The sequence below is a fragment of the Oryctolagus cuniculus genome, chromosome 3, assembly GCF_051225735.1.
Source record: "Oryctolagus cuniculus isolate XC-2025 breed Fujian yellow rabbit chromosome 3, ASM5122573v1, whole genome shotgun sequence".
Taxonomy (NCBI): domain Eukaryota; kingdom Metazoa; phylum Chordata; class Mammalia; order Lagomorpha; family Leporidae; genus Oryctolagus; species Oryctolagus cuniculus.
In genome coordinates, this window is record NC_142869.1 from 95,152,256 (window position 1) to 95,177,751 (window position 25,496).

At 39.1% G+C, this 25,496-nt stretch overlaps 1 pseudogene; it reads right to left on the reverse strand.

Moving 5' to 3' along the window:
- Window positions 1–21,953, reverse strand: part of LOC100346447 (complement component 1 Q subcomponent-binding protein, mitochondrial pseudogene) — a 62,042-nt pseudogene extending 40,089 nt beyond the window's left edge.
- Window positions 21,954–25,496: the final 3,543 nt, after the last annotated feature.

A 25,496-nucleotide genomic window follows, 5' to 3' on the forward strand; every position in this document is an offset into this window, starting at 1 on the left:
CAATAGAGCTCTGCTACAAATGAAATGGTCTCATTAGTGTAGTTAAGAAAAATGGCTCATAAGTTATAAAATAACTCCTTTCTGGCAATACCTTAAATCAGATAGTCTAAAAAGGTGTTTCTGGTGGATCTGAAATTGCTGTTGTTTCCATCGTGACTGGTCCCACACATAACTTTCAGACATTCCTGTTTGTTTGGTACCTCAAAAAATCTTCTGTGCCATCTAATGGAAGCAATGCAAACTGCAACTTGCTTTGGGAGAAAGGAGCTTCCAGTATAGCACAGATGAAGGCAGAATAGATGGAAACTATAGAGTTTAATACATCAAATATGAGCCTCTAAATGTAATGACTTGAGAGAATTAGCTCATGGTCTTACAGTACACACAATTAAAACCTGCCCAGGGTATTATGATTTCACCATGCAAATAAGTTAAAATACAATATATTCATTCATAGCTGCAGACATGGAGTTAACACATGTTTTGCCAAACCAAGATCCAGAACATTCAGGTTTTATAAATATTTATTTTTATTTATTTAAAATTCAGAGGGATATAGAGATATCTACCACCTGCTGGTTCACTCCCCAAATGGTCACAACAGTCAGGGCTGGGCCAGGATGAAGACAGGAGCCAAGAACTCTATTCTGGTGTCCTGTGTGAGTGTCAGGGACTTAAGTACCTGGACTTTCTTACACTGCCTTTCCAGGAGCATTAGCAGGAAATTCGATCAGAAGCAGAGTATCTGGGACTTTAACAGGCATCCAAATGGGGTACTGCAGCAACTCAACCTGCTAGGCTACAATGCTGGCCACAGGTGTTATTTTTTTAGCTAAGTATTTTGGAAAATTAGTGCTTTGTTTCTTTCTGACGTCTATGCTGCAAGCACAATGTCATTTCATTTTCAAGGAATTTACCACTTTCATAAAACATGAATTTCATGTCAGGATCTCTACCTAAAATTGTAAACTCAAATATACATTCAAACAAGGAGGTAATTTTAGTTTAAGCAGAAGAAGGCTTGGTGCAGTTAAGTAGGGAGTCGTGTCGAAGTGTAATTCACACTCACTGTCTACAGTGTGTGCTACTGAGCAACAGTGAATTGCTGTTTAGCAAGAAAATCCGACAAAAGTCTGAACTCTGTACTTTTATGCAAATTTCCTTATTTTGTAATTATTTGTTCAGACCCCTGAACACACCATGGTGCAGATATGAGTGCAGCCAAGGAGCCACCATTTGTGATTGCTGGCTTATTATAATCCAAGGAAACACAATGAAAATATAGTAGTAATTATCACTTGAATCATTTGGGAAATAAATCCTTTGAGCAATAAGGACTCATATTCTTTAGTTAATATGCATAAATTTACTTTCACTCTACTTGGGGATATAGAGTATAAAATTACTATGCTTTGGGCTATCAGTGTAGCATAGTGCGTAGAGCTGCTGCCTGCCATACCAGTATCCCATATAGATGGCAGTTCGTGTCCCAGCTACTCCAATTCTGAATCAACTCATTGATAATGGCTTGGAAAAGCAGCAGAAGATGGCCCAAGTACTTGGGCTCCTGCAACCCACATGGGAGACCTGGAAGAAGCTCCTGGCTCCTGGCTTTGGCCTGGCCAGTCCCAGCCATTGTGGCTATTTGGGAAGTGAACCAGCGGATGGAAGACCTGTCCCCCGCTCTGTGTCTCTTTCTCTCTCTGTGAGACTCTTCCAAATGAATAAATGAATAAATGAATAAATAAATAAATAAGTATATATATTTAAGTTACAGTGATATAGTTTGAATGTGTCCTCCAAACATTGTGTATTGGGAATTTAATCCCTAATTCAACAGTTTGACAGAGTGCCCTTAAGAGATAATTAGGTCACAAGTGCTAGCTAATGAAGATTGAAGTAATTTTTACTGGGGTGGTTTCGTTATTGTAGGGATAGTTTCCTTACATAAGGATGAACTCGGTTTCCTTCCCTCTCCCTCATCTGGGCAAGATCTCTTGCCCTTCTGCCTTCCACCATGGCATGACACAGCATGAAGGCCCTTGCCAGAAGCTCAAGCTTGAACTTCCCAGCCTTTAGAACTACAAAAAAAAAAAAATAGATTTACTTTTTATAAATGATCAAGTCTCAGGTATTTTGTCATTATTTACACAAAATGCACTAAGACATATGGATATTGTCAACTCTATTTTTCCTGGTCAGGTAGGTCTAAGTCTGAAATGCACTGAATCCATACTCTTTACTTGTAGGACCCTGGAGTATAGTCAGCTGTCCAATTTTGTCAAATCACAACTCCTATTATTCCCAGTCCTTAGGTTGAGACAGGTTCACACAACTGACTGAGAAATGGACATTTGATGGATAGCATTTGCAAAAGTGTTTTTAAGTGATTACTGAGAAACTTTCACATTTTTTGCAAATAAGGAGAATACCATGCTAGGAGTTAGAATTCAAATTTGAATAAATGGAAAAAATAATGAAAGATCTAAGGGATTTGGGATATGAATGAACTCAGCATTTTCCTTAAAATATTTTGGACTTCAAGTTTTTTGTTTGTTTTTACAGACTTTCCCTGTGCTTTTCAGACTCTGATGATCACTGCCTCACAATTTTGAATTATTTCTTTAGATTTAGTTTCTCTAGATATAGTGAATTTCCCCCTCTTATGTGCTCAGGGACCCTGGAAGAATGTCTTTCACTAGTCGTGGGGCAGGTGAGTGTCTAATCCACATAGTATATTTTAAAAAGGTTAATTTATTGATTGATTGGCAGACACACACACACACACACACACACACACACCCCAAATGCCCACAATAGCTGGGGCTGTATCAAGATAAAGCCAGGAACCTCAAACTTGATCAAGATGTCCCACCTGAATGGCTAGGACCCAACTACTTGAGCCATCACCTAATGCCTCCTAGGGTTTGAATTAACAGGAAGCTGGAATTGGGAACAGAACTGGGACTGCAACCCACAAATCCCATCACGGGTTGTAGGCATCCCAAAAGATGTCTTCCCAGTCATGCCAAAAGCCTGCCCCTCCATATTCTTATCAAGAATGCCTTTAGCAACATATTAGCATCTGACAGATCAGAATGTCCCATTGTAATAGGCAAAACTGATTTGCCTCTTTATCAACCAATTTTTCTTTCAAAGGACTAGATCTTGAGTTCAGCAAACACTTATTCATTTGATGTGTATTAAGTACTTATCTTAGGGACCGGCGCCGTGGTGCAGTAGGTTAATCCTCCGCCTGCAGCGCTGGCATCCCATATGAGCACCGGTTCTAGTCCCAGATGCTCCTCTTCCAATCCAGCTCTCTGCTGTGGCCTGGGAAAGCAGTAGAAGATGGCCCAAATGCTTGGGCCCCTGAACCTGCCTGGGAGACCAGGAAGAAGCACCTGGCTCCTGGCTTCAGATTGGTGCAGCTCCAGCTGTTGCAGCCATTTGGGGAGTGAACCGATGGAAGGAAGACCTTTCTCTCTGTCTCTTCCTCTCTCTGTCTGTAACTCTACCTCTCAAATAAATAAATAAAATCTTTATAAAAAAGTACTTATCATAGCCCTGAGTATATAGTAAATCTTCAATAATTGTAGGTAATTATTATTCTCATTTAAGGACTATCAGTCGAGCTACTCTTTTGTACTTTATAATAAGCTGATAGGGCTTCAATAATGAAAAAGAAAGTAGCAGGACTGGGTCTACATTTCTGTATGCTCCGTTTTACACAATTCACGGGATGTTTTGTTGGAGTGCTGGTAGAGGGGTGTGCTTTTTCAGGCAGTGAAGATAAAGGAACAATGGTGATGAGGACATTGTAACAGAAAAGGACTTAGTGTAGCCATTACTACTTCCATTATTAAAGTATATTTATTTCTTTCCCATTAAATTTGAGGTTTTTGTGGATGAAAATGATGTCTCTTTTGCATTGCAATTTTCTTCTGTACTCTAATACCACATTAAACAAGGAAAAAGTTTATAGAAGTGCATGTAAATGAATAATAAGCAACTCACTTCAGGTTCATTATAAATGTTTGCTTTGAGAATGCAGATGTTAACAAATCAACTGTGTATAGTATTTTTGTTTTTATAAATTAATGTTAATCCCTCTACATGGAGGTTAGGGTTCACTGATGGCAATGCATTACAATTTAGTACAGTGCAGACATCTCCATGACTTAATGTTTGTCCCCCCAAAATTCTTTTTAAATCCTTGTGTTGCCCATTCTAGTATCGCTTATTTGGTAGCAAATTGAAAGAATAATCAAGTAACCTAAATAAAATTAAATCATTAGTATTTTTCTTTAATACTCATACAGGTGGCCTGCAAAGATTATAAAGCACATTATTAGAAATGAGTATTTTCAAGGTATAAACTCAGGATTTTGAAGTGGGGTATATGCTATATATTGTACACTCTGGCCTTTAATCTTATCTGACTTCTCACTTTTGCTATCTCATAACTGAGGCTCCAGACAGCAAATGTCATTTTTAATCACAGCCAAGGAATGGCTGTTTACTAGCACTGCTTCTACTAGGAAATATGTCAGTGCCAACTTCACCTAGTTCTCAACTCTCTGGTCTGCTGTCCCTCAACTCAGGTGCTGTGTTTGGGCCTTGTTCATTTCCCAAATTTTGATTCTGAAGTATTAGTTTCTCCACATACATTCCTGGCATGATCTCTCCTATACTGTTCTAAATGTCTCCAGTTTATTTTTAAACATTTAATCTAACTTCTCTCTATCACCTTCAACGCTGTGAGAACTCAGTTACCATTCCTGACCTAAGAAATAGTCACTCAAAAAGAACTATGTTAATTGGATGAAAATACATTTTCTGAACTTGAAAAACTATCGTTTTATTTTGTGCAAGGTATTCTATGAGGTTCACTGTTGGGAATTGAGTAAAGTTGAGATTTACGAAATCTGTTCATTTGAATATGTCTAAAATGCCAAAATATTATGAGATGATTGTTCCCAGGAGTGACTGAGCTGATTTGAAGGCCCGAATGGTGGAGATTGCTGGGAAGAGAACAGGGAAAAGCCATTTCTCTCAGCTGAATCATGGCACTAGGGACTGGCTACATGGAGTGAAGCATTTCTATGGAATGAGCCTTGGCCAAGAAAACACAATGATTTTGCACAGAGGAAATGTGTTTTCTATGGCTTCAGATTTGTTGAAGCAAAATCTTAATTATCTTGAGAGTCTCCCTTTGGCTTGTACTATCACACTGGCAAGAAAATAGGTTATGAAAATTAACACCTATGTGGCTGGTGGCATAGCAGGTAAAGCTGCAGCCTGAAGTGCTGGAATCTCATATGGGTGCCATTTCAGGTCCCAGTTGTTCTGCTTCCTGTCCATCTACCTGCTAATGTGCCTGGGAAAGCAGCAGAGGATGCCCCAATTGCTTGGGCTCCTGCACCCACATAGGAGACCCAGAAAAGGTTCTTGGCTCCCGGTTTCAGTCTGGCCCAGCCTTGACCATTGTGGCCATTTGGAAAGTGAACCAAAGGATGGAAGAACTCTCTCTTTCTCTTTCTCTCTCTCTCTGTGCATCTCTCTAACTCTGTGTTTCAAATAAACAAATAAATCTTTAAAAAATAAATTAATTAATACCTAAAATCCATTTTTCTCCCTTATAGCTGAGGGTACCTTCTTTTGTACAGAAGAAATTATTAATTCACATTAATTCTGATAAGAACACTGCATATTTTCCTAGGGCAGCTGGAAGGCTCCAAACATGGAGGAAAGGTGGGTGGGTGGAGATGTGGATTCCTGTTTTGATCAGTTTGCACCATATATGATTGTCAAAATGTTGCACTGTGCTCCTTGCAGATGTGCAAGTTACTATGTTAACCAAAAACTCAAAAATATTAGATGTGCTTTACACAAAAATTTAGGAAATTTTAAAAGTATAAAGAAAAAAATTACAGTTGCAAAATTAGATAAAATGATTGTGAAATTTTTGGTTATTTCTTTTCAGTCCCTTCTCTGTGTTTCAACCTATGTTTTATTATGTTATCCTATATTTTGTTGCTTAAAATGCAATATAAGTATTTTCCCATTCATTTTAAGATGCTGTTTGAGTATATTCTGAATATATTGTATCTGTATTTTTGCCTGTACAAAGGGCCTACAACTTACTTAACCATGCCCCCTGGGTTACCTATTGTGACTGCAATGGTTTGCAATTATATTTTGTTTTCTCTCCCTCATAGATACTCAGTGTAACTTCTAAAACTAAAAGTATATTTTCCTATCCTGTGAGGTCACTAACTTGGAGTGAAAATAATGTAGGAAGAATTGGGACAAAAAGTTTTGTCTCTGATAAAAGTTCAAAGATGGACAGTGAAATGCTTGGCTATTAAACCAAATATCTATTGTCAAGTCTAACTTTCAACTTACCACACAGAAAATTGTCTTTATTCATATGTTCTGCTAAGAAAAATTTTGGGAATTGAAGAGGTTTGCTATATGTTTTTCATTTGCAATCTCTGTTAAGTGCTTTGCAATGTCTTCTTATGGATTTCAGTAAACAGCTACTCTGGTGCTCTTCATTTATGCACATTTGCTTTTATGTAAAATACTCTTAACAAACGATTCTTTTATATTTATAATATGAATCCAATCTTATATTTTAAAAGTAGAGAAATAAGGAATTTATATATTTTGTGTTCAGCATATTATTCATACTGAATTCTCCAAAGACAGCAATAAGAAAATAATATAAACCCATCAATATTAAATACCAAATCTTAATCACAAATGAGTTGTAACTGAATTCAATTGTAAATGTTTTTCCCTCACAGCAAATTAAAACTCACAGAATTTTTCATTAGATAATAAAATCAGCTGCTTAGTTCTAAAAACGCACTGTGACAAGAACAAGAACATTTTCAGTCTGCTGGTTGTGCTTCTTGGAGGCCATGATACTCTTGCTTTCAATACTTGGGTATTGGTAACCTACACTGCAGAAGTTAAGTACTCTTGAAGGTAAAATAGAATGCAAGACATTGTGCAGAAACAGTATATTAAACTACGTTAGACTGCAGTTGCCCAGGGTGTCTTCATTTCAAATATATCCTGGGCTCATAAATGTTAAGACTAAATCAAGAGCAAAATACAATGGTGGTTCATGCTGGTCTCAGTCTATTCTTCCCATGTGGCATTGTGTCATTGCTGGACACAGGAAAGTATTAAAGCAATTTAGTTCCTTCATTTCTACTATCACAGAAAAATGAAGATCTCAAAATCAAACCACAATTCACTTCTCATACATTCTGATTAAAGCCAGATTGGAAAATCATACCAGTGAGAGATAGACCGGAGTCTGGCAAAGGTGAGACAGAAATTTCTCCATTTCTGGTAAGAGAAATTCTCATTTTGCTCTCTTGAGAGGGCTTGTCTAGACACTGATAAATGTTGTCCAGGATGATGAACTAGTTAAAATGATTTCTTGGAGTAAGAATTTTGAGTAAGCTTAGGGACTCAAAATGTATCTACCATTTTCATTCAAAGTTATCAGTTACATGTTTTTCATTAGTCTGGTGTTAGATTTTCCTATTCTTGATTTTTAAATCCTGTCTTCTTATGGTCTCCTAAGTAGAATCCAGATATTAAGAAATAGTTAACTTATAACTCTTAAGTTTGATAAAATGTTTAAGAAACTTCCTTAGATTGTGAACATCAAAAGACCTGAAGGGAAAGCACATGTGTGTGTACAACAGGTGTGGATTCATTGTGTTATAACTGCCAATAAATATGTAGTATTTCAAAAACTGTTTAACTGGGAATGGAGAAATTCTAATAGTGAATGTGAAATGACACAAAGATCTGCTTGAGAGGTGAGCATTCTGAAAAGGGAGCTGTCAGTGCTTTAGGTCAATCTTCTGATCTGCTTTAAATATTATCTTCCAATAAAGAACAATTTTTCTTAGTTTTAAAAATAGTATTATAATATTAAAGAAGAATATTTGGTTCTTTTGTGCTGTGTTTGAAGCGAAGATCTCAAAAGCTTTAGAAGAAACTGATGTATACTTTATTGAACTCTGAAAAGAAGAAAGATCCTAAGCTTTTAAAAAGAAAGAAAAAGCGTCCACCTTTTTCTGAAGATGATACTCTCAGTTGTGAATAAGCACAGATTTAATTTCTAAGTATTAACACTCCTCCCCTTCCACCACCTTCTTTTCTCCTAGTCTCTCCTAGATCCACTATCCAACTAAAACTGTTAATTAAAAAAAGGACAAAACCTGGGATAACCTGAAAAAAAAAAATGATCAAGAAATGGGTTATTCTCAAGGCTCCCCTACAAATCTTGAATCTCCTGTACGCCATGGAGGGAAATCTGTCCTGTCACATCAATGAGAGATCAGTGCCTTTAGTATCTCTTAGACCAGGTTTGGATGCATTGTAACAAAATTATCTGTGGTAATTGTAGACTTCACCACACAAAGTGAAGATTGACATTATGCTCATGGTTCAACTCACCTGGCTGTGTAGGCTAAATATATCCACAATGCTTTCCCACATGGGTTTATCATCTATCTCTAGGGACAATATTCAAGAAGTTTGTATTTTTCTAGTGGAGGATTTGGATCAATTCCTTTTGGTTAGTGTCTAAATTTGTCATTTAGAGATGCACAAGCTATTGTTGCTATGAAATTTAAGGTTATGTCATGAATGGTCTAGATGATAAGCATATGATACTCTCAGGAAGACACAGTCATTCATACTAGCATAGGAGCAATCTGACCAAAGCTAAAAATGCAAGCAGTCATGAGCAGGTTCTGGCTCTTGTTACCTACAAGGAAGAAGAATTCTAATGTGAATTTGTTCATTGTTGAAGAGGCAGACTACACTTTTGGAGGATGATATCTAATTTAGATGTGCATGAGAATACAGAGTAAGATAATTGGCCCAAGTTTCCAGTGTGAATGCATCTAATATCTTAACTTCTTTCTCTCTTGTTCCATCCAAATGGATGAATCTTATAGTGAAATCATTTCATGGGAGAAACAAAAATACAATTGAGTATCCCTTATATGAAATTATTAATCCCAGAAGTGTTTTGGATCTCTCAGTTTATTTTTGAAATACTTGCACATATATTTTTGGGGATGGAACCTAAGACTAAAAACACAAAACCCATTCATGTTTCCTTTATACCTTAAATACATTAGTTGAAGTTAATTTTGTACAACATTTTTAGTATACCTGTGGTTTGACTACAACCCCTCACCTGAGATTAGGTGTGGAATTTTACACTTGTTCACTTTTGATAATCCCCAAAATGTTTCAAATTTTGGAGAATCTGTATTTTCAGATTAGGGCTTCTCAACTGTGTGATTAAGAAGTCCAAGGAAAATTTTTTAAAATGTGCTTTAATATCAATCAGAATTGAGTTGAACTTCCTCTTAACCATTCCATCTGATGATAACAACATGCCAGCTATTGAAAAAGATGTGAGTTAATGTACAGGAGTGGTACCTTGGTGAATATATTTACTGAAATCTATTGTTTACACTATCTGCCACAAGGAATCTGCTGCTGCACTGGCAATAAGTCCCCAGGGACAGAGGATGAAAGACCCAGGGTAAGGAGGTCTGGCAGAGTCTGGAAACAGAAATAGACTTTCTATCTCTTAGATAAATTGACAAGAGATTCAGAACAGGTACATGCACCTCTTCACCATGAGGCAGATAGATAAGGGGATCCAATAGGACTCAGAGCTGATCCTGGAAGGCAAAGAAGTGAAAGGCAAGGAAGAATTCTGGTTCTAAAGGGTAAGTTCAGATTCACTAGCAAAGCTCCAAGTCTTGCATTGTAGGATTCTTCTCTGGTTTTCCACTCCTAGCCTTTATTCATCTCCCCCAGACACACCTTTCCAGCCAGAATTACTGATTCAGTATCATCGAAACCTGACTTTTATATCCATGACATCCCTGTCACTTTTTTGGCAATGAGTATTTTGCTCACCATTAAAGTCTCTTCTTTTCAAAATCTTCTCAAAGATGACTCATATGGTCTATTTCTTCTATCAACGCTCAGCGTATATTGTCTATGCCTCTCATTAGGTAATGACATTGGACTGTGCTTGGGATAAAAATTCAGATAATTTGCCCCTTAACTGTAAGATTTTATTTAAGTGAATCCCATTTTTCTGATTCATCTTGTGTAAACCTCTGCATGGCCAGGCACCAGCTACATCCAGTTTCTAGATTTTGAGCGTGTTATGCTACTTTCTACCTTGCAACTGTGGCATACAAGACTCTACTTAAGTATCGGTGTGAGACAATTAGCACTAGAATGGTAGGATGCAGAAAGCAGAGAGGGGTCAGGCATACAGCCATCTCAACCAAAGATGATAGCATTTGTGATTTATGAATAAAAAAGATATGAGGGCTTCACCTCTGAGACTGAGGAAGCAGAGGATATGGCAGAGCCAAGAGTTTCTGGGTCCTAATGGGAAAACAGTTGTGGAGGTTTTACCACTTGATAATAGACATCTTGGGTCTTCATGAACAGACATAGCCTGCATTTGGAAACAAACAAGTGGAACAGGAGAAAGGAAGAGGGAATCATTCTGCTTGTGATGAGCCTGAGATACATTTTGTTTCCTGATATTCACAGTGAAGATGGGCACGTTTGCTTCAGTCTTTGTTTTCTTGAGTTATTTTATCTCGTGTTGATGAATGTACCAAATATGAATAGCAAGCACAATCCTGTTTGAGAAACACTGAGGAAAACCAGAATTAAAATGTAAGGATTTTTATGTGTTTTACTTAGAGACCTAACATCATAACATCATTCAGTAGATGCTCAAACAGAGGCAAAATTAGCATGTGCCAAGACTTTATATCCTAATCCCCCTCATTTTAAAATTTGTGTCTGCTATAATTAAAACATATATAATTATAATAATTATATATGTATATACTCACATATATGTGTATCTTGGGTACATTAAGTTTTCAAATAATGTTTGTTGATATTATATGTAACCGTATTCCTTGAGTTACCACCAGCCTATGGAAAGGAATGATTGTAGTGGCATTTATAGTACCATGCACTGTTATTTCAGTGCCTTAATATACCTTGATAACTTATGTGCAATCTCAGATCCCTCCTCCTTTCCCCCAAGTCCATCTGATTCTGTGGTCCCAATAGTGTTTACTTACATTTCTATATAAAGGCAGACCTGCTGGGTATGGCTAATCTCTGGTCAGGTATGAACTGTACTTCATTAGCACCTACTCTCACGTTCTCTAGAGTTCTTTATCTATAGCTGTAAAAATGACCTGGTGAAATAGTACAAATATCATGGAGAAATAGGGGCCGGTGTTGGGGGGTAGTGGGTAATGCCACCACCTACAGCACAAGCATCTCATACAGATGCAATTTGAGTCCCGGCTGTTCCACTTCTGATCCAGCTCCCTGCTAATGGCCTGGGAAAAGCAACGGAAGATGGTTCAAGTGCTTGGGGGCCCAGCCACCCATGTGGGAAACCCAGATGAAGCTACCGCTCCTGGCTCCTGGCTTTATACTCGCTCAACCCTGGCTGTTGTGGACATCCGGGGAGTGAACCAGAGGATAGAAGATCTCTCTCTTTCTCTATCTCTTCCTCTCTCTCTATAAGTGCCTTTCAAATAAGCAAATAAATCTTCTTTTAAAAAATAGAGAAATGGAAGCCAGCAGTACCCCAACTCTGCTGTCTGATCTCAGTGTAGCCTCAGTTCATACTCCTTTACATGTGAACTATTAAACTTCAAGGAAATAAAAATGTTGACTAGAGGACAAAATTTTCTTGGAACACCCTATATTGATGATCATTTTTAATATACCTTGGAAAGGGTGTCCACCCTCTGTGCAGCTGAATTTCAAGGATTCTTAAAAGGCCAATACCTCTATTAATAGAACATATGTCCCACAAAATTGTGTAGAAACCCCTGGCAGTAGAATTGTGGATTCATCTCATTCTTTACTGTTGACAACCATTACCATAAGAAGATTATACTCTATGTTAATAACATCTTAAAACATGAAAAAAAGTAACTGTAATAGGAATTTAAACATAGTCTCTGATGCAATTACAGATGATCAAGTGATACACAGCAATTAGGACAGTTTTATCACTTCTGTCAATGAAAAGAGAATGAGCTTGGTTATGTGCCATACTCTTGCATCATCTTGATTCCCGCAGAATGGACTAAATCAATTGAAAGATAAACTCACTGTAGTCAGGCATATGCTGACATGTTGGCCCCTTCACAAAAGCTCATGGACAGATTTCCTCTAGACCCAAACAAACTATGTAAAGAGTCTGTTTTGATTCTTGTTAGCTTTGCACTCTCTCTGCAAGCTGCTAGGAAAATTCAAATATGGCTACTCTTTTGGAAAGAAATGGCATTCCAGGATCTTTCAGAATTTTTTTAAAATATAAGACAAAGTTATTTTTACAGAACAGTGCTACTCTACAAAGCATTCTTGGAATGGCATATATCTCTAGCTGTTTTGTTAGTCTGGAATTTGGGCTCAGTGTGTGGTTTGAAAGGCTTCCACTCGTGAAAGTTTTATGTGCAAGTTAACCCTTGGTGTCATAATGATCCTGTGCTCACTACCTGTATCTAAAAAGCCATACCACCTCATCAGTAATGTGGATAGTGTGGTTTGATTGTCACACTTAAATTCACACTAGAATGTCAATAAGTGGGTTAAAATTCCCAGCATTTAAAATTCACCCTTGTGTTTAAAAATTAGAAGTACACAGTTAATACATATTCATGAAATGAAATAATAAACAAAATATGTATGTGTGTTGGAAAACAAAAGGGTGAATAAAATGGTTTCAACAGTTCCATTGTTTATTTGAAAGTATATTTGCATATCAGAATGTGCAATGGCTATGGGGCTATCTGATAGCATACATAGTGAGACGGAACAGTAATATAGACAGCACTACTCAGTGAAACACTTTGTTTTGTCTCATTAAACCTTACTATCCTGTGAGGCAGGTGTTAGCTTCCTCATCAGTGAAATTGAAGCCATACGAATTGGGCTAAATGATTTTCTAAAGAAGACACACAATTAAGTGGCAGAACAAAGACTCCAGATAGTTTTCCAAATTTAGTTTTTTTTTTTTTAAATCAATAACTTTTTCTAATGAGGTATTAAGGTTAATAAAAGGAGCAAGTGGAGTGGGTCCTTGGTGCATTGGTTAATATGCTGCTTGGTAGGCCTATATTCTATGTCAGAGTTCTTGATTCAAGTCCTGACTATGTTCCTAATTCCAGCTTCCTGTTAATGCACAACTTGGTTGGCAGCAGATAATGGTTCAAGTAGTTGGGACCCTGTCACTTGTGTGGGAAACTTGAATTGAATTTCTGGCTCCTAGCTTTAGCCTGGGCCAGTCTTGTCTCTGTATTTCTCTCTCTCTCTCTCTCTCTCTCTCTCTCTCTCTCTCTCTCTCCCCACCCATTCAGAATGTAGATAAAAAGACTTTGTGGTGGGCATGATATAAGAAACCATGGTTTTCCGGATTTTTTAGGGACTATTTTTATATAACAAGCTGTGAGATAACGCAGTATCTTTAGAGAGTACAGAAACATCATTCACTGCTCCTGTCATGGTGTAGGGGACTTACACACTTTAACAACGTTGTTGCAAAGTGATAATTTTTACTCAGAAGAGTAGTGAAACAAAAATTCAACAGCTTGCATTCATTCTGCTGCCTGCTTAGAAAGAACTCAGCTTTGGAACAAATTAATACATTTTATGTACCATCTTAGCTTTCCCATTGTGATTCCAGCATAGACGAATAATGCAATGGCAGAGAGTCCAGTTATGGAACATACATAAGTAATTCTTCCAGTATTGCCTAGGACAAAAATATTGTTAGAGAAGAGTACAATTTTCTTAATTCAGGAAACAAAACCCCAGAAGACTGAGATAGCTTTCCGGAGGCTAAGCAGTAAGCCAATTGTGTAACTCTTGCATTCTCAGTCTTAGCCTTTGACTTCTCAGGTAGAAAATATTCTCCTGATGACCATCCTGGAAGATGGTATGGTTTGATTATTATAATTAGGTTAATAGTTTTTGCGTTCCCCCAAAGATCCACGTACTGGGGCTTGGTCTCAAAAGTCTTGTGTTAACTGTTAATGGATTAACATTAATGCTTAATGGATTAAGGGTGGAGACTTGTCTCCATTATAGTATTTAGGATATAGGCCCTGTGGTAGGTTTCTAGACCTTTTCCTAAGGTCATTGGGGTATGCCCTCAGAGGGGGTTTTATGAGAGGATTGATTATTTCCATGTGATTGTTTTTCCATACTCACTCCAACACTGGCAATCAGACAGCAGACAAATGGGGCTTCCCAGTCTTGGATGGTGATCTTCCAAAACTGTAAGCTAAAACAGACCTTCTTCCTTCCTAAGTAACTCCTCTCAGGCATTTGTGGTAGGAATGAAAATCTGATGAATACAGATATGTAGAGCACATTGGAAATAAAAGGTTCTATTTCTCCAAGAGACATTTTAATCACACAGATGACTATCATTATACTCATTAATAGAAACAGGAAGTTAAAAGAACAGAATGGATACTCCAAGACTGTCAATAATTTAGATATAACTTACCTTTGACTTTGGAGCCTAAATTTATACTTATAACATGAATCATAGAATTTATAATAGTTCAAGAAATAATAAAACCTTGCAAGGAAGACAATTTATCAGTATTGGTAATTTTCCCATCATGGAACTCTATGCAAAGCTACTTGGAAAACAATTAACCAGAAAGTAATCGTCTTCAGAGCTCTTCTTAACAGTCCAACAAAGATATGCTGGATGCTTACTCTAAGCTATCATCTGTCTTGCATACTTAAGATGATTTAATGATCAAAAGAAGCTTTAAATTTAAGGAACCAAATATTAGCCCATAATTAAAGCATGCTGATCTGATCCACAGCTGCTGTCCTGTCACCGTCCTGTGTAGTCTTTCTCCACAGGCTGAATTTGAGGCTAAAGTGTCTCATCAGTGTTTTTCACTTCAAACTTCTTTCTAGTGAACAAGTCTAGCTTGTTTTATTATCTCAGTAACTTAAGCCAGCTAACTCCTAATCATACTATAGCTCTCAACTTAAATATACTTCTTGCAGGAGTCTTCCTTTCCAAAGCCTAGCCTCTTTCCTGGTTATATCTCTGCTTAGATGACCATGGAACCTGGAGGATAGAGCCCACATCATGTTTATCAGTATGACCTCTGCAGCTAACACGGCGCCTAACAATTGCTAATAAATATTTGTTAAGTGAAAGGATAAGTAAATAATGAATGGGGTGGGCATTTGATACAACTGTTAAGTTGCCTCTACATTCCATATCAGGGTGCCTGGATCCATCTTCTGGCTACTCAGTTTCCGATCCAGCTTCCTACTAATGCATACCTTGGGAAACAACAGATGATGGCTCAAATACTTGGATCCCCACCACACATGTGGAGATCTCGATTGAGTTCTGGGCTCTTGGCTGCAGCTTTACCCAGACACGGCCATTGGGGGCACTGGGATAGTGAACCAGCAGAGGGAAGAACTCTCTGTTTCTGTCTCTCTCCCCATCCTCTCTTTTTCAAATAAAATAAATAAATAAATTTTTTTTACCAAAGGAATTATAAATGGACATCCTATTTCTAAGTAAAATAGTAATTCTGACCACCAAAGAAAAAATATTCTTATGAAATCCTAACTCAGCCAAATAGTTTCAACTACGAAGAAGAGAACAAAGAGAAAAAAATAACTGGATTCATTGTCAGAAGGACACTTTGTTTGACTTCTTTAGTGTTTTCTGTATGTGATGTCAATCCAAAAAGAATAATATTTCTGACTTCATTCCTGCCTTTGAGATAGAGATTATTTTATTATTGATACTTTTCTTAGAATTTATGGATTATATTCCAGAAACCTAGGAAATATGTTTGCACCATTCTAGAATTTCAAAGACGTGCATATGCTAGGCTATGCATATTTTTATAAATCATCATTCATTTTATCTTTTTAAAATTTGTTTTATTTATACAAAGGAAACAAATTTCATGTATTTCATATATATAATTTTAAGAGCATAATAATACTTCCCATCTACCTTCTCCACTTCCTCCCTCCTTCCTTTTTTATATTTCTTTTAATGTTTACAATTGCATACTTTCAATTTACTTTATAATAACAAGTTTAACCTTTACTTAATAAAGAATTACAACCAGGTAAACTCTCAAACTTGGCCTGGGAATTTTTTAAACTCTTATTTATTTATTTGAGAGGCAAAGTTACAGAGGGAAAGACTGAGAGAGAGAGAGAGAGAGAGAGGTCTTCCATTTGCTGGTCGCTCCCCAAATGGCGGCAACAGCCAGAGCTGGGCGTATTTGAAGGCAGGAGCCAAGAACCAGGAGCTACGAGCCTCTTCCAGGTCTCTCACGTGGGTGAGGGGCCCAAACACTTGGGCCGTCTTGCACTGCTTTCCCACATCATTAGCAGAAAGCTGGATCAGAAGTGGAGCAGCCGGGACTCAACTGGTACCTGGATGGGGTGCCAGCACAGCACGCAGAGTCTTAGCCCACTATGCCACAGCACTGGCCCTGGCCTGAGAACGTTTTAAGCTGGCTTCCTTGGATTCTTCTCTTTCTACCCTGTAAGAGGCAGAAAGCTGCGTAAGCTGGGTGTCATGAAGATTTTTGTAGGGTTCCAGTAAGAGAGGTCAGGCATGACAGAGATGTTGGGAGAGAGAACATGTTGAAGGGATTTTATAGTAGGGCTGCTCTAAGGTCACACACCACTTGCCTTTTCTGTGGAGAGAATGTCCAAATCTTTCATCACATTTTCAAAAGGACATAATGATCCAGAAATGTTAAGAATATTGCTACAAACTGAGTCATAATAAAGTGTTCTGATCTCAAAGAACTAGTATTAGGAGCTCCAGCCTGCTCAAAGAGATATTATAGCACAAATGTAGAAATGTTCAGCTTATGAAAAAAATGAAGGGGCATTTGTAATGAAGAACATTTTTATTAGAAAAGAAAAATGGTCTTGGATGATACATGGCTTAGCTGCCTGAACTGTATCGTTCACCCTCCTGACTTGCTTTTTGTAGAGTAATGGGGCAAAATAGAAAATAAGATTAATGAGTAGCTACTACATTATAAACTTAAGCTATCAAGAATGTGCATATGTATTAATCAGTTTTTAGATACTATAATGAAATATCTGAAGCAACTAATTTATGAAGAAATAAAAACTTTATTGAACTCATAGCTATGGAGGCTGGAAGTACAAATAGCATGATGTGGGTTACTCCACAGTGCATGTTGGGGCTCATGAAGAGGGATTGAGCCAGGAAGCAACAAAAGGCAGGACAGGACAAAAGTAAAGTGTTTATAATAGCCTTCATGAAGAATTATCCTCTGAGAGCAAGAAACAAGGACCTACCCTGGTCTCTACCTGCTAAAGGTTCATCACTTCCCAGTAGTGCCACCCCTGGGACCAAACTTGTAGCACACAAGCTCTTGGGGGACACGTAACATTCAAACAATAGGAATGCAAATAAGATCATGTTCAAACATCTGCAGAGATTTCAAAAAGTTTGTAAAATGATAAATATATTTTTGGTGAAAATTTTGTTGAACTCCATGTACAATTTTCATAATATTCATTTCACATGAAGATTTTGCAAACCTTTTGTATATGCCAATGAATGGACCCAAATCTCATCTACTTTTCTAGTAAGATTTCGGGGGGCTGGCACCGTGGTGCAGTAGGTTAATCCTCTGCCTGCGGCACCGGCATCCCATATGGGTACCAGTTCTATCCCGGCTGCTCCTTTTCCAATCCAGCTCTCTGCTGTATCCTGGAAAAGCAGTAGAAGATGGCCAGCTCCTTGGGCCCCTGCACCTGCATGGGAGAGCGGGAAGAAGCACCTTGCTCTTGGCTTCGGATCGGTGCAGCTCTGGCTGTTTCAGCCATTTGGGGAATGAATCAGCGGATGGAAGACCTCTCGCTCGCTCTCTGTCTCCCTCTCACTGTCGGTAACTCTACCTCTCAAATACATAAATAAAATCTTAAAAAAAAAGATTTCTGATTTTTTTCTGATACTTTTCCCCTCAAATTTCTCAAAACCTTCAGGGTTTGAGACCTATGCCCACACAACGGTTCTCTGTTTTTTTCTACAGTTAGATGGAAGTTGAGCTGTAGTTATAAAGCTGGAGCTGCTGCAACGTTGATCTTTCTGAAAGCCATGTGCAGACTTCAGGATCTCAATGGCCAAAGCCTGCTAACCTTGGTTCTATCATGAGTGCTCCGGCCTGCTGCTGCCAGTGTGAAGCTTCCTCTTTCTGACAGACCTGTAGAGTAGTCCTTCACTGTGTCATTGTGATACACATTTCATAAGCGATGGCCCAACATTGCTCATTCTGCAATGTTTTTAAAAAGTAAGAGATTATTACTTCTGCCTTTTTGTTAAAGAGTGTCCCCCAACAAATTTGCTTGAAGTGCAAATTGTTCTAGCTTTTTTAGTGGGGCTCTTCTCTACTTTGTGCACACACACACACACACACCTTTTTCCAATGATGCAACTGAGACCTAAGATGACAGTGCCAGCATCACATATGGGAGCCGGTTAATGTCATGGCTGCTCCTCTTCATATCTAGCTTTCTGTTTGTGGCCTGGGAAAGCAGTGGAACATGGCAAAAGTGCCTGGAACCCTGTGCCTGCATGGGAGACCTGGAAGAAGCTCCTCACTCCTGAGTTTGGATTGGCTCAGCTCTGGCCTTTGTGGCCATTTGGAGAGTGACCGCAGATGGGAGACCTTTATCTCTGTTTCTCCCTCTCTCTGTCTGTAACTCTACCTCTCAAATAAGTAAATAGAATCTTCAAAAAAAGAAATGAACATGTCTCTTGGAAATTGCTGAAAGGATAAGGATGAATTAAAAAAAAAGTTTGCAGAAAAATAGAATTAAAATATGAGTTTATTTTGTTGCAAAATGTTTGAAATCCATGCAGTTTTCTTTTTCATAATACATACTTTCATATTATTATGAAAAAAAATTTGCACTGAAATAAGCTAATACTTTTTTTTTTTTTTTTAATGACAGGCAGAGTGGACAGTGAGAGGGAGAGACAGAGAGAAAGGTCTTCCTTTGCCGCGGCCACCGCGCTGCAGCCAGCGCACTGCGCTGATCCGAAGCCAGGAGCCAGGAGTCAGGTGCTTCTCCTGGTCTCCCATGGGGTGCAGGGCCCAAGCACTTGGGCCATCCTCCACTGCACTCCCTGGCCACAGCAGAGAGCTGGCCTGGAAGAGGGACAACCGGGACAGAATCCGGCGCCCCGACCGGGACTAGAACCAGGTGTGCCGGCGCAGCAAGGCGGAGGATTAGCCTAGTGAGCCGCGGCGCCGGCTAGCTAATACTTTTAATTCAGTTTTCCCACAAACTTTTTCCTCTACCTCCTCATCCTATGGATATTTTAAATTCATGGTCCCCATTATTTGCTGCTGTAAAGGGTGCCCTTTCTCTGGAGCCCATTATTCTTTTCTTGCAGTCAAAGCCCTATCAGATGAGCCTTCCATTACACATGTATTTCAATATACACAAGACTTGCCAAGGAATCTGGAACCATGCTTTCTCACAAGGATAGGGAACCACTTTTTTCTGTCAAGGGCTATTTGGATATTTATGACATCATTCATAGGCCATACAAAATTATAATTTTAAATATTAGCCTGTGATCTACTTACTGTATTTTGAGTCCCACCTGCAGTTACCTTGGCAGGGCCAGACCAGTGATTTTGCAGGTTTTCTGTGGCCTGCATTCCATACATTCCCCACCCCTATAGACCTAAGAGCACTGAGAGAAGGAATTCAAAGTAGCTTTACTTCCAAGATTCCTGGGTAAAGCAGTGGCTGGAAATCAACACTAAGCAGGATTAACTAAGGATCCAAGTAACAGTACAAATGGAAGCTAGAGAAGCACCCAAATTCCCTGAGCCAACAGTCCTCCCGTATTAGCCTCCTGGTTAGGAAAGTTTACAAAAGCATTTCCATAAATGGTAACAACATTTATTCTTTTTTAATTAACAAAATTATCAGGTGCTTGTTGGCTTCTCAGTCTGTTAGGCTAATTGTTTTATACTTTTATCGTTTATATTTATATTTGGGAAATGCACTCAAAATTGTATTTGAACATTTAAATAAAGCTTATACTTTTTAATAATTTTAGTCAAGATCCAGATTTTTTATTTCTTTATATATCACAATTTCTATTTTCATGGAAAAAAAACAATGAAACAATCTTTATTCATCTTAACATAAGGGACAAAGGGAAAAATCAAATAAATATACAAAACTTATAAGTGGCCTAATATCTAATATTTTAATAAACTAATACCAGAGATTTTGATGTCAGAAAACATACCTAACGCACATACATCTTGCTATTTCAGTGAGTGAACGTTGTGAAGTTACTCACAGGGAGAATATATTTGGATATCTAAGATGTGCGCTGGTGATAGCAGGGGATATTGTGGGACTCAGGGATGCTGATGTGTAAGGGCCCATTAAGACAGGCTGAAATCTTTCAGTGAAACATAGCCTCACCTCTGGGTTTTAGCTTAAAAATTAAGGACTTATGTAGGTTCTATACACATGCTGCTGGGAAAATAGCAAAGTATATCTTGGTAAGTTATTTAAGTAGAATTTTCTGAGACTAATACATGAAAATCAGGTGCATTTGATTTCCTGTGGTGGTCTTAGGATATATAGTGAGTTCTGAAGATTAACGAAGCTGTCACTTCGTGCTTTTATTAACAAACGTTAAGGAAGGCTTGTTGCCTTTGTCATCTGCTCCCCATATTATCTGCTCCAGGATTATGAGCCATAGTGTTATGGGTGAAGCTGAGTTTTGAAACTATCTCTGTTTCTGGGCATGAGACTTAGTGCAAGTTCTGAGAACTTTTTTTTTTTTTATTTTGGAGGAGGTAAAAGCAATTTGTTGTCCATCATTATGTTGTACAAAAATCTGGAAATGATAAATTAGTACAGAAAAAAGTGATAAATGAGAGTGCAACAGTAATTATTTGAATTTACTATTTTTCATGGTGTAAGGATGGTCACCATTGCAGTGCACGGGTCTCTTGGTGTCAGAGCAGGTTTTGTTCACCTGCCATACAAGTTTCAGTGCCCTCCTCTACCGGCTCTTGACTTTTGAAGTCCTCAAGGAAAGTAATGCACTGCTGGTGCTCACGCGCAGGGCTAAGCTGCACCAATTTATCCGCAAAAGTATTGTCCTCCCCTCGGTCTCTGAGGAAATCCATTAGGTGGTTGTACAAGGTCCAGTCCAGGGAATCTATATTGAGTGTGTAGTTGGGGTTCTTCCACTCAGATTCAACATGGCCTGAAAGCTAACTTCCCAGACAGAGAGAAAATGTCGCTCTCAGTGTCTTCTTGTCCAACCTCATCCTCTGGAGAGCAGCAGTCCAGTCTGAGGGTCTTCTCGCGGTCACTCTTGGTAACTTCAACCACGAAATTCAGAGCTGACGTCAATTCAAGCCTCTGTTCCTGAGCCTTCTGTCCTTGTGAGGGCGCTTCACCACCATCAAAGGTTGATGAGATGCTGTTGTTAATGCTGAAAGTAACAGTGGTCTTTCCCCCAGCCACTTCCCACATGAGTTTAGCTTCTGTCCCATTCACTTCCGGCTCCCATCCTCCAGATACTTTGGGGAGAGATTTGTGCTCCTGGATTTTCTCCTCCTCCTTAGTCTCATTGGTAAGGACATCATTAAGAGCTTTGTCTCCTCCTCTGTGCAGCGTGCAGCAACAGCACATGGCAACTCAGGGCCCATGAGGGTGCAGGAGGCGCTGCCACCACACACAAAGGGCTGGGTGCACTGCCGGAGCTGGGGCTGGAGCAGCTGCATCAGCCTATGCCCAGGACGTCAGAGCCCAGTGCGTAGGGCGCAACCAAGCAGAGGGAGCATGGCGAGATGGCAGCAGCTACGTGCGTATGCAAAGAACTACCCCAGCCAAAGTGTTCTGTGACCGCCTGAGGTCAAGGAACATTTAGGGCAGGAAATTGAGGCTGAGGAGCCCCTCATGATGAATGGTAGATGCTTGTCTAATTTCTTCCTCACATGTTCACCCTTTAAGCATCCTCTTACAAGCTTCAGCTTTGTTGTTGACTAATTTGGTAGCACACTTGGATACATATTGTTGATGTGGTATTATTCCTCTAGGGTTTTTTTTAAAAGAATGTTGAGAGAGGAGGAGGGGAGACAATGATCATGATGCAGATATCCACAACTATTCCCTAAATACATCACTAATCTCTGTTTAGAAGCATTGACTTTCTTTCCCGAAACTGGCATTTACTAGTTATGTTATATTGAATGAGGGACTTGGTCACCCTGAACTCATTTCCTGATTTTCAAGCAAGAATCATTTTTACCCTACAGAATTATTATAAGACTCAACTGAAATAGTGGCTTACAAAGTTTTACACTCTTAAACAAGTCTTGATTGGGAAGAATCCAGGCATTCAGCAAATGGAAAGGTTGTTACAGAGATTGAGCCATGGAAACCAATGCTCTGAGAATAGTAGGACTACTGGGGCCAATGCTGTGGCTCAGCAGATTAGTGCCCTGGCCTGAAGCACCAGAATCCCATATGGGTGCCAGTTCTAGTCCTGCTGCTCCTCTTTCGATCCAGCTCTGCACTGTGGCCTGGGAAAGCAGAAGAAGATGGCCCAAGTCCTTGGGCCCCTGCACCCGTGTGGAAGACCCAGAAGAAGCTCCTGGCTCCTGGTTTCAGATGGTGCAGCTCTGGCCATTGCGGCCATCTGGGGAGTGACACAGTGGATAGAAAACCTCTCTATCTCTCTGTAACTCTGTCTTTCAAATAAATAAATCTTTTTAAAAAATGAATAGTAGGACTACTGTACACAATTTTGATTTTATAACTTATGCTTCACAAACTGCAGCAATGTGTTAATTATAGAATTCACTTCGGCCGGCGCTGCGGCTCACTAGGCTAATCCTCCGCCTAGCGGCGCCGGCACACCAGGTTCTAGTCCCGGTTGGGGCGCCGGATTCTGTCCCGGTTGCCCCTCTTCCAGGCCAGCTCTCTACTGTGGCCAGGGAGTGCAGCGGAGGATGGCCCAGGTGCTTGGGCCCTGCACCCCATGGGAGACCAGGAAAAGCACCTGGCTCCTGGCTCCTGCCATCGGATCAGCGCGGTGCGCCGGCCGCAGTGCGCTGGCCGCGGCGGCCATTGGAGGGTGAACCAACGGCAAAAGGAAGACCTTTCTCTCTGTCTCTCTCTCTCACTGTCCACTCTGCCTGTCAAAAAAAAAAATAATAAAAAAAAATAAAAAAAATTATAGAATTCACTTGTATGTTCTTTGCAGGCTCATCCCATGAGGCTTGTGCGCTCTCAGCCTGGGTGGGGTCATGGCGCTCTTTGGCAATAAGCACTGGAGAAAAGTTTTGGTGACCATGTCTGCTTTATTAATGGCCATGCACACTTTTTAAAGGGCAGACAGAGGCGGCAAAGGGCAGGCAAAAGGGGCATAGCTAGTTCAGGGCAATGCTATTCTATATGATAGAGCCGATATTGGCACCGCTATGCTTCTCAAATCAGCTTGAAGGTCACGTAGGCTACAGTAACTTTCCAGGTGGGCCTGGGCCACACCTGGGAGCAGTTTACCTGATTGGAAGAAGGCAGGGGTGGGAGGAATGTGCCCAGGGGTTCCTGCTGCCTGCCAGCAGTCAAGCTAACTGCATGGGCAGGGCAGGCAGTTTCAAAAGATCACCCACAGTTCTTATCTTGAAGATCTGAGATATGGATTTCTACAGAGTTAATGTGACTATGCTACATTCCCAAGGCAGTTGTTACGCTAGCATGTCATGAATGAATGGTGCTTAGAAAGTAGGTGACTTAACCTTAGGTCTATCTCAGTCTTCATCTCTCTGGATCTGTGTAGATTTCAGTCACATTGTGGAGCTCAAGACAATTCATACACAGAGATAGAGAGAGTAGTGAAGGGAGACCGTGATAAAATATTGGCTGAGCTACCAGTCATGACCCCAGGGAAGTCAACAGGAGGCACAGAGAGAAGGAGCTCCCCTGTTTCCCACATCTCTGTGATCCGTATAGACTTCTTGTAACACATAATAATTCATGTTTTCTTAATTTCATTAGGATATTTGTCAGGGGTCTGTTCATTTACCTTCCACTCTATACACCCTTGATGGCCTTTGGTCAAATAGTGCTTTGGGAGATGCAATTAATTTTTGATTCAAGTTACTTCAAATATTTTTCAGTATAAACTTTGATTTTGTATCTCCCAGGCATCACTTTTAATAGGATCATTCATTCCAGTATGTGAAAATCATAGTTTTTTGCTTCCAGCAACAGAAATGAATTCTGGATAAAGAATCAATTGGAAGGATATCAGCAGGAAAACCATAGAGCCAGGACAGATAGGATGTAAAGGAGGCAGATACAGGCAAAGTGGTGTATTTCATGATGCCATGCATGGTTCCATTGCCCTTGAAAAAATGAATTCCCTTATCACAATTGAGAGTTCTTTTATTTGACTCTGCTAATTTTTGTCACTCTAAAGATGTGGGGTCATGTGCTACATTCTAGCAGAGACAGGAGGGGCTGTCCTTACCTCTCACCTATCATGAAATTATTTGCAAGCTTCATTTTGTATGTTCTATAGACAGAGAAGCAAATTTATGCCACAGATGGAAGAAGAATGCTAGTGCAATTTAACATCTCTTCATACACCCCTACTAATCTTCCTTTTTTTCCCCTGGAAATGATCAGATTCATGAAAGAATGAAAGATCTATGAGATGAAATATTATTGTGGTAGTGTTTGGGTTTATAATGAGTAAAAAGATGTCAAAACAGGAGATACAATTTGAAAAACAGAGAATTTGGAATCACATAAACCAATGTTTAAACCTTGGCCCTATCAGTCCCAAGCTTTGTGATCTTAAACAAGCCCTTACTCTCAAAATCTCCACTTCCAATCCCCTTGGATTAATGTCAGGATTTAATGAAAAAAAAAAAAAAATGATGTATCACAAAGCCTAACATATCGTAGGTGGTCCTTAAGTAGAATTATCACTATTAGTTCAAAGAATGAAGTAATTTCTTAAGACTTAATATTTTCAAATTTGTATATATATATATATACATATATACATATACACACACACATATATATACATATATGTGTATATGTATATATATATATGAAGTTGTATACCTTAAACACAATAAAAATAAATAAAAAATAAACATTCAAATATCAAATTGACATTTATTTTTGATAAATTCTCCGGAGTTTAAAAAGCATATTATTTTCCTGCAAGAAAACTGTGCTCAACTGACTAGCAACGTACAGTAAAATTCCTGTCAACTTTAAAAAAATAAAAAGTTCTCAAATCTTGG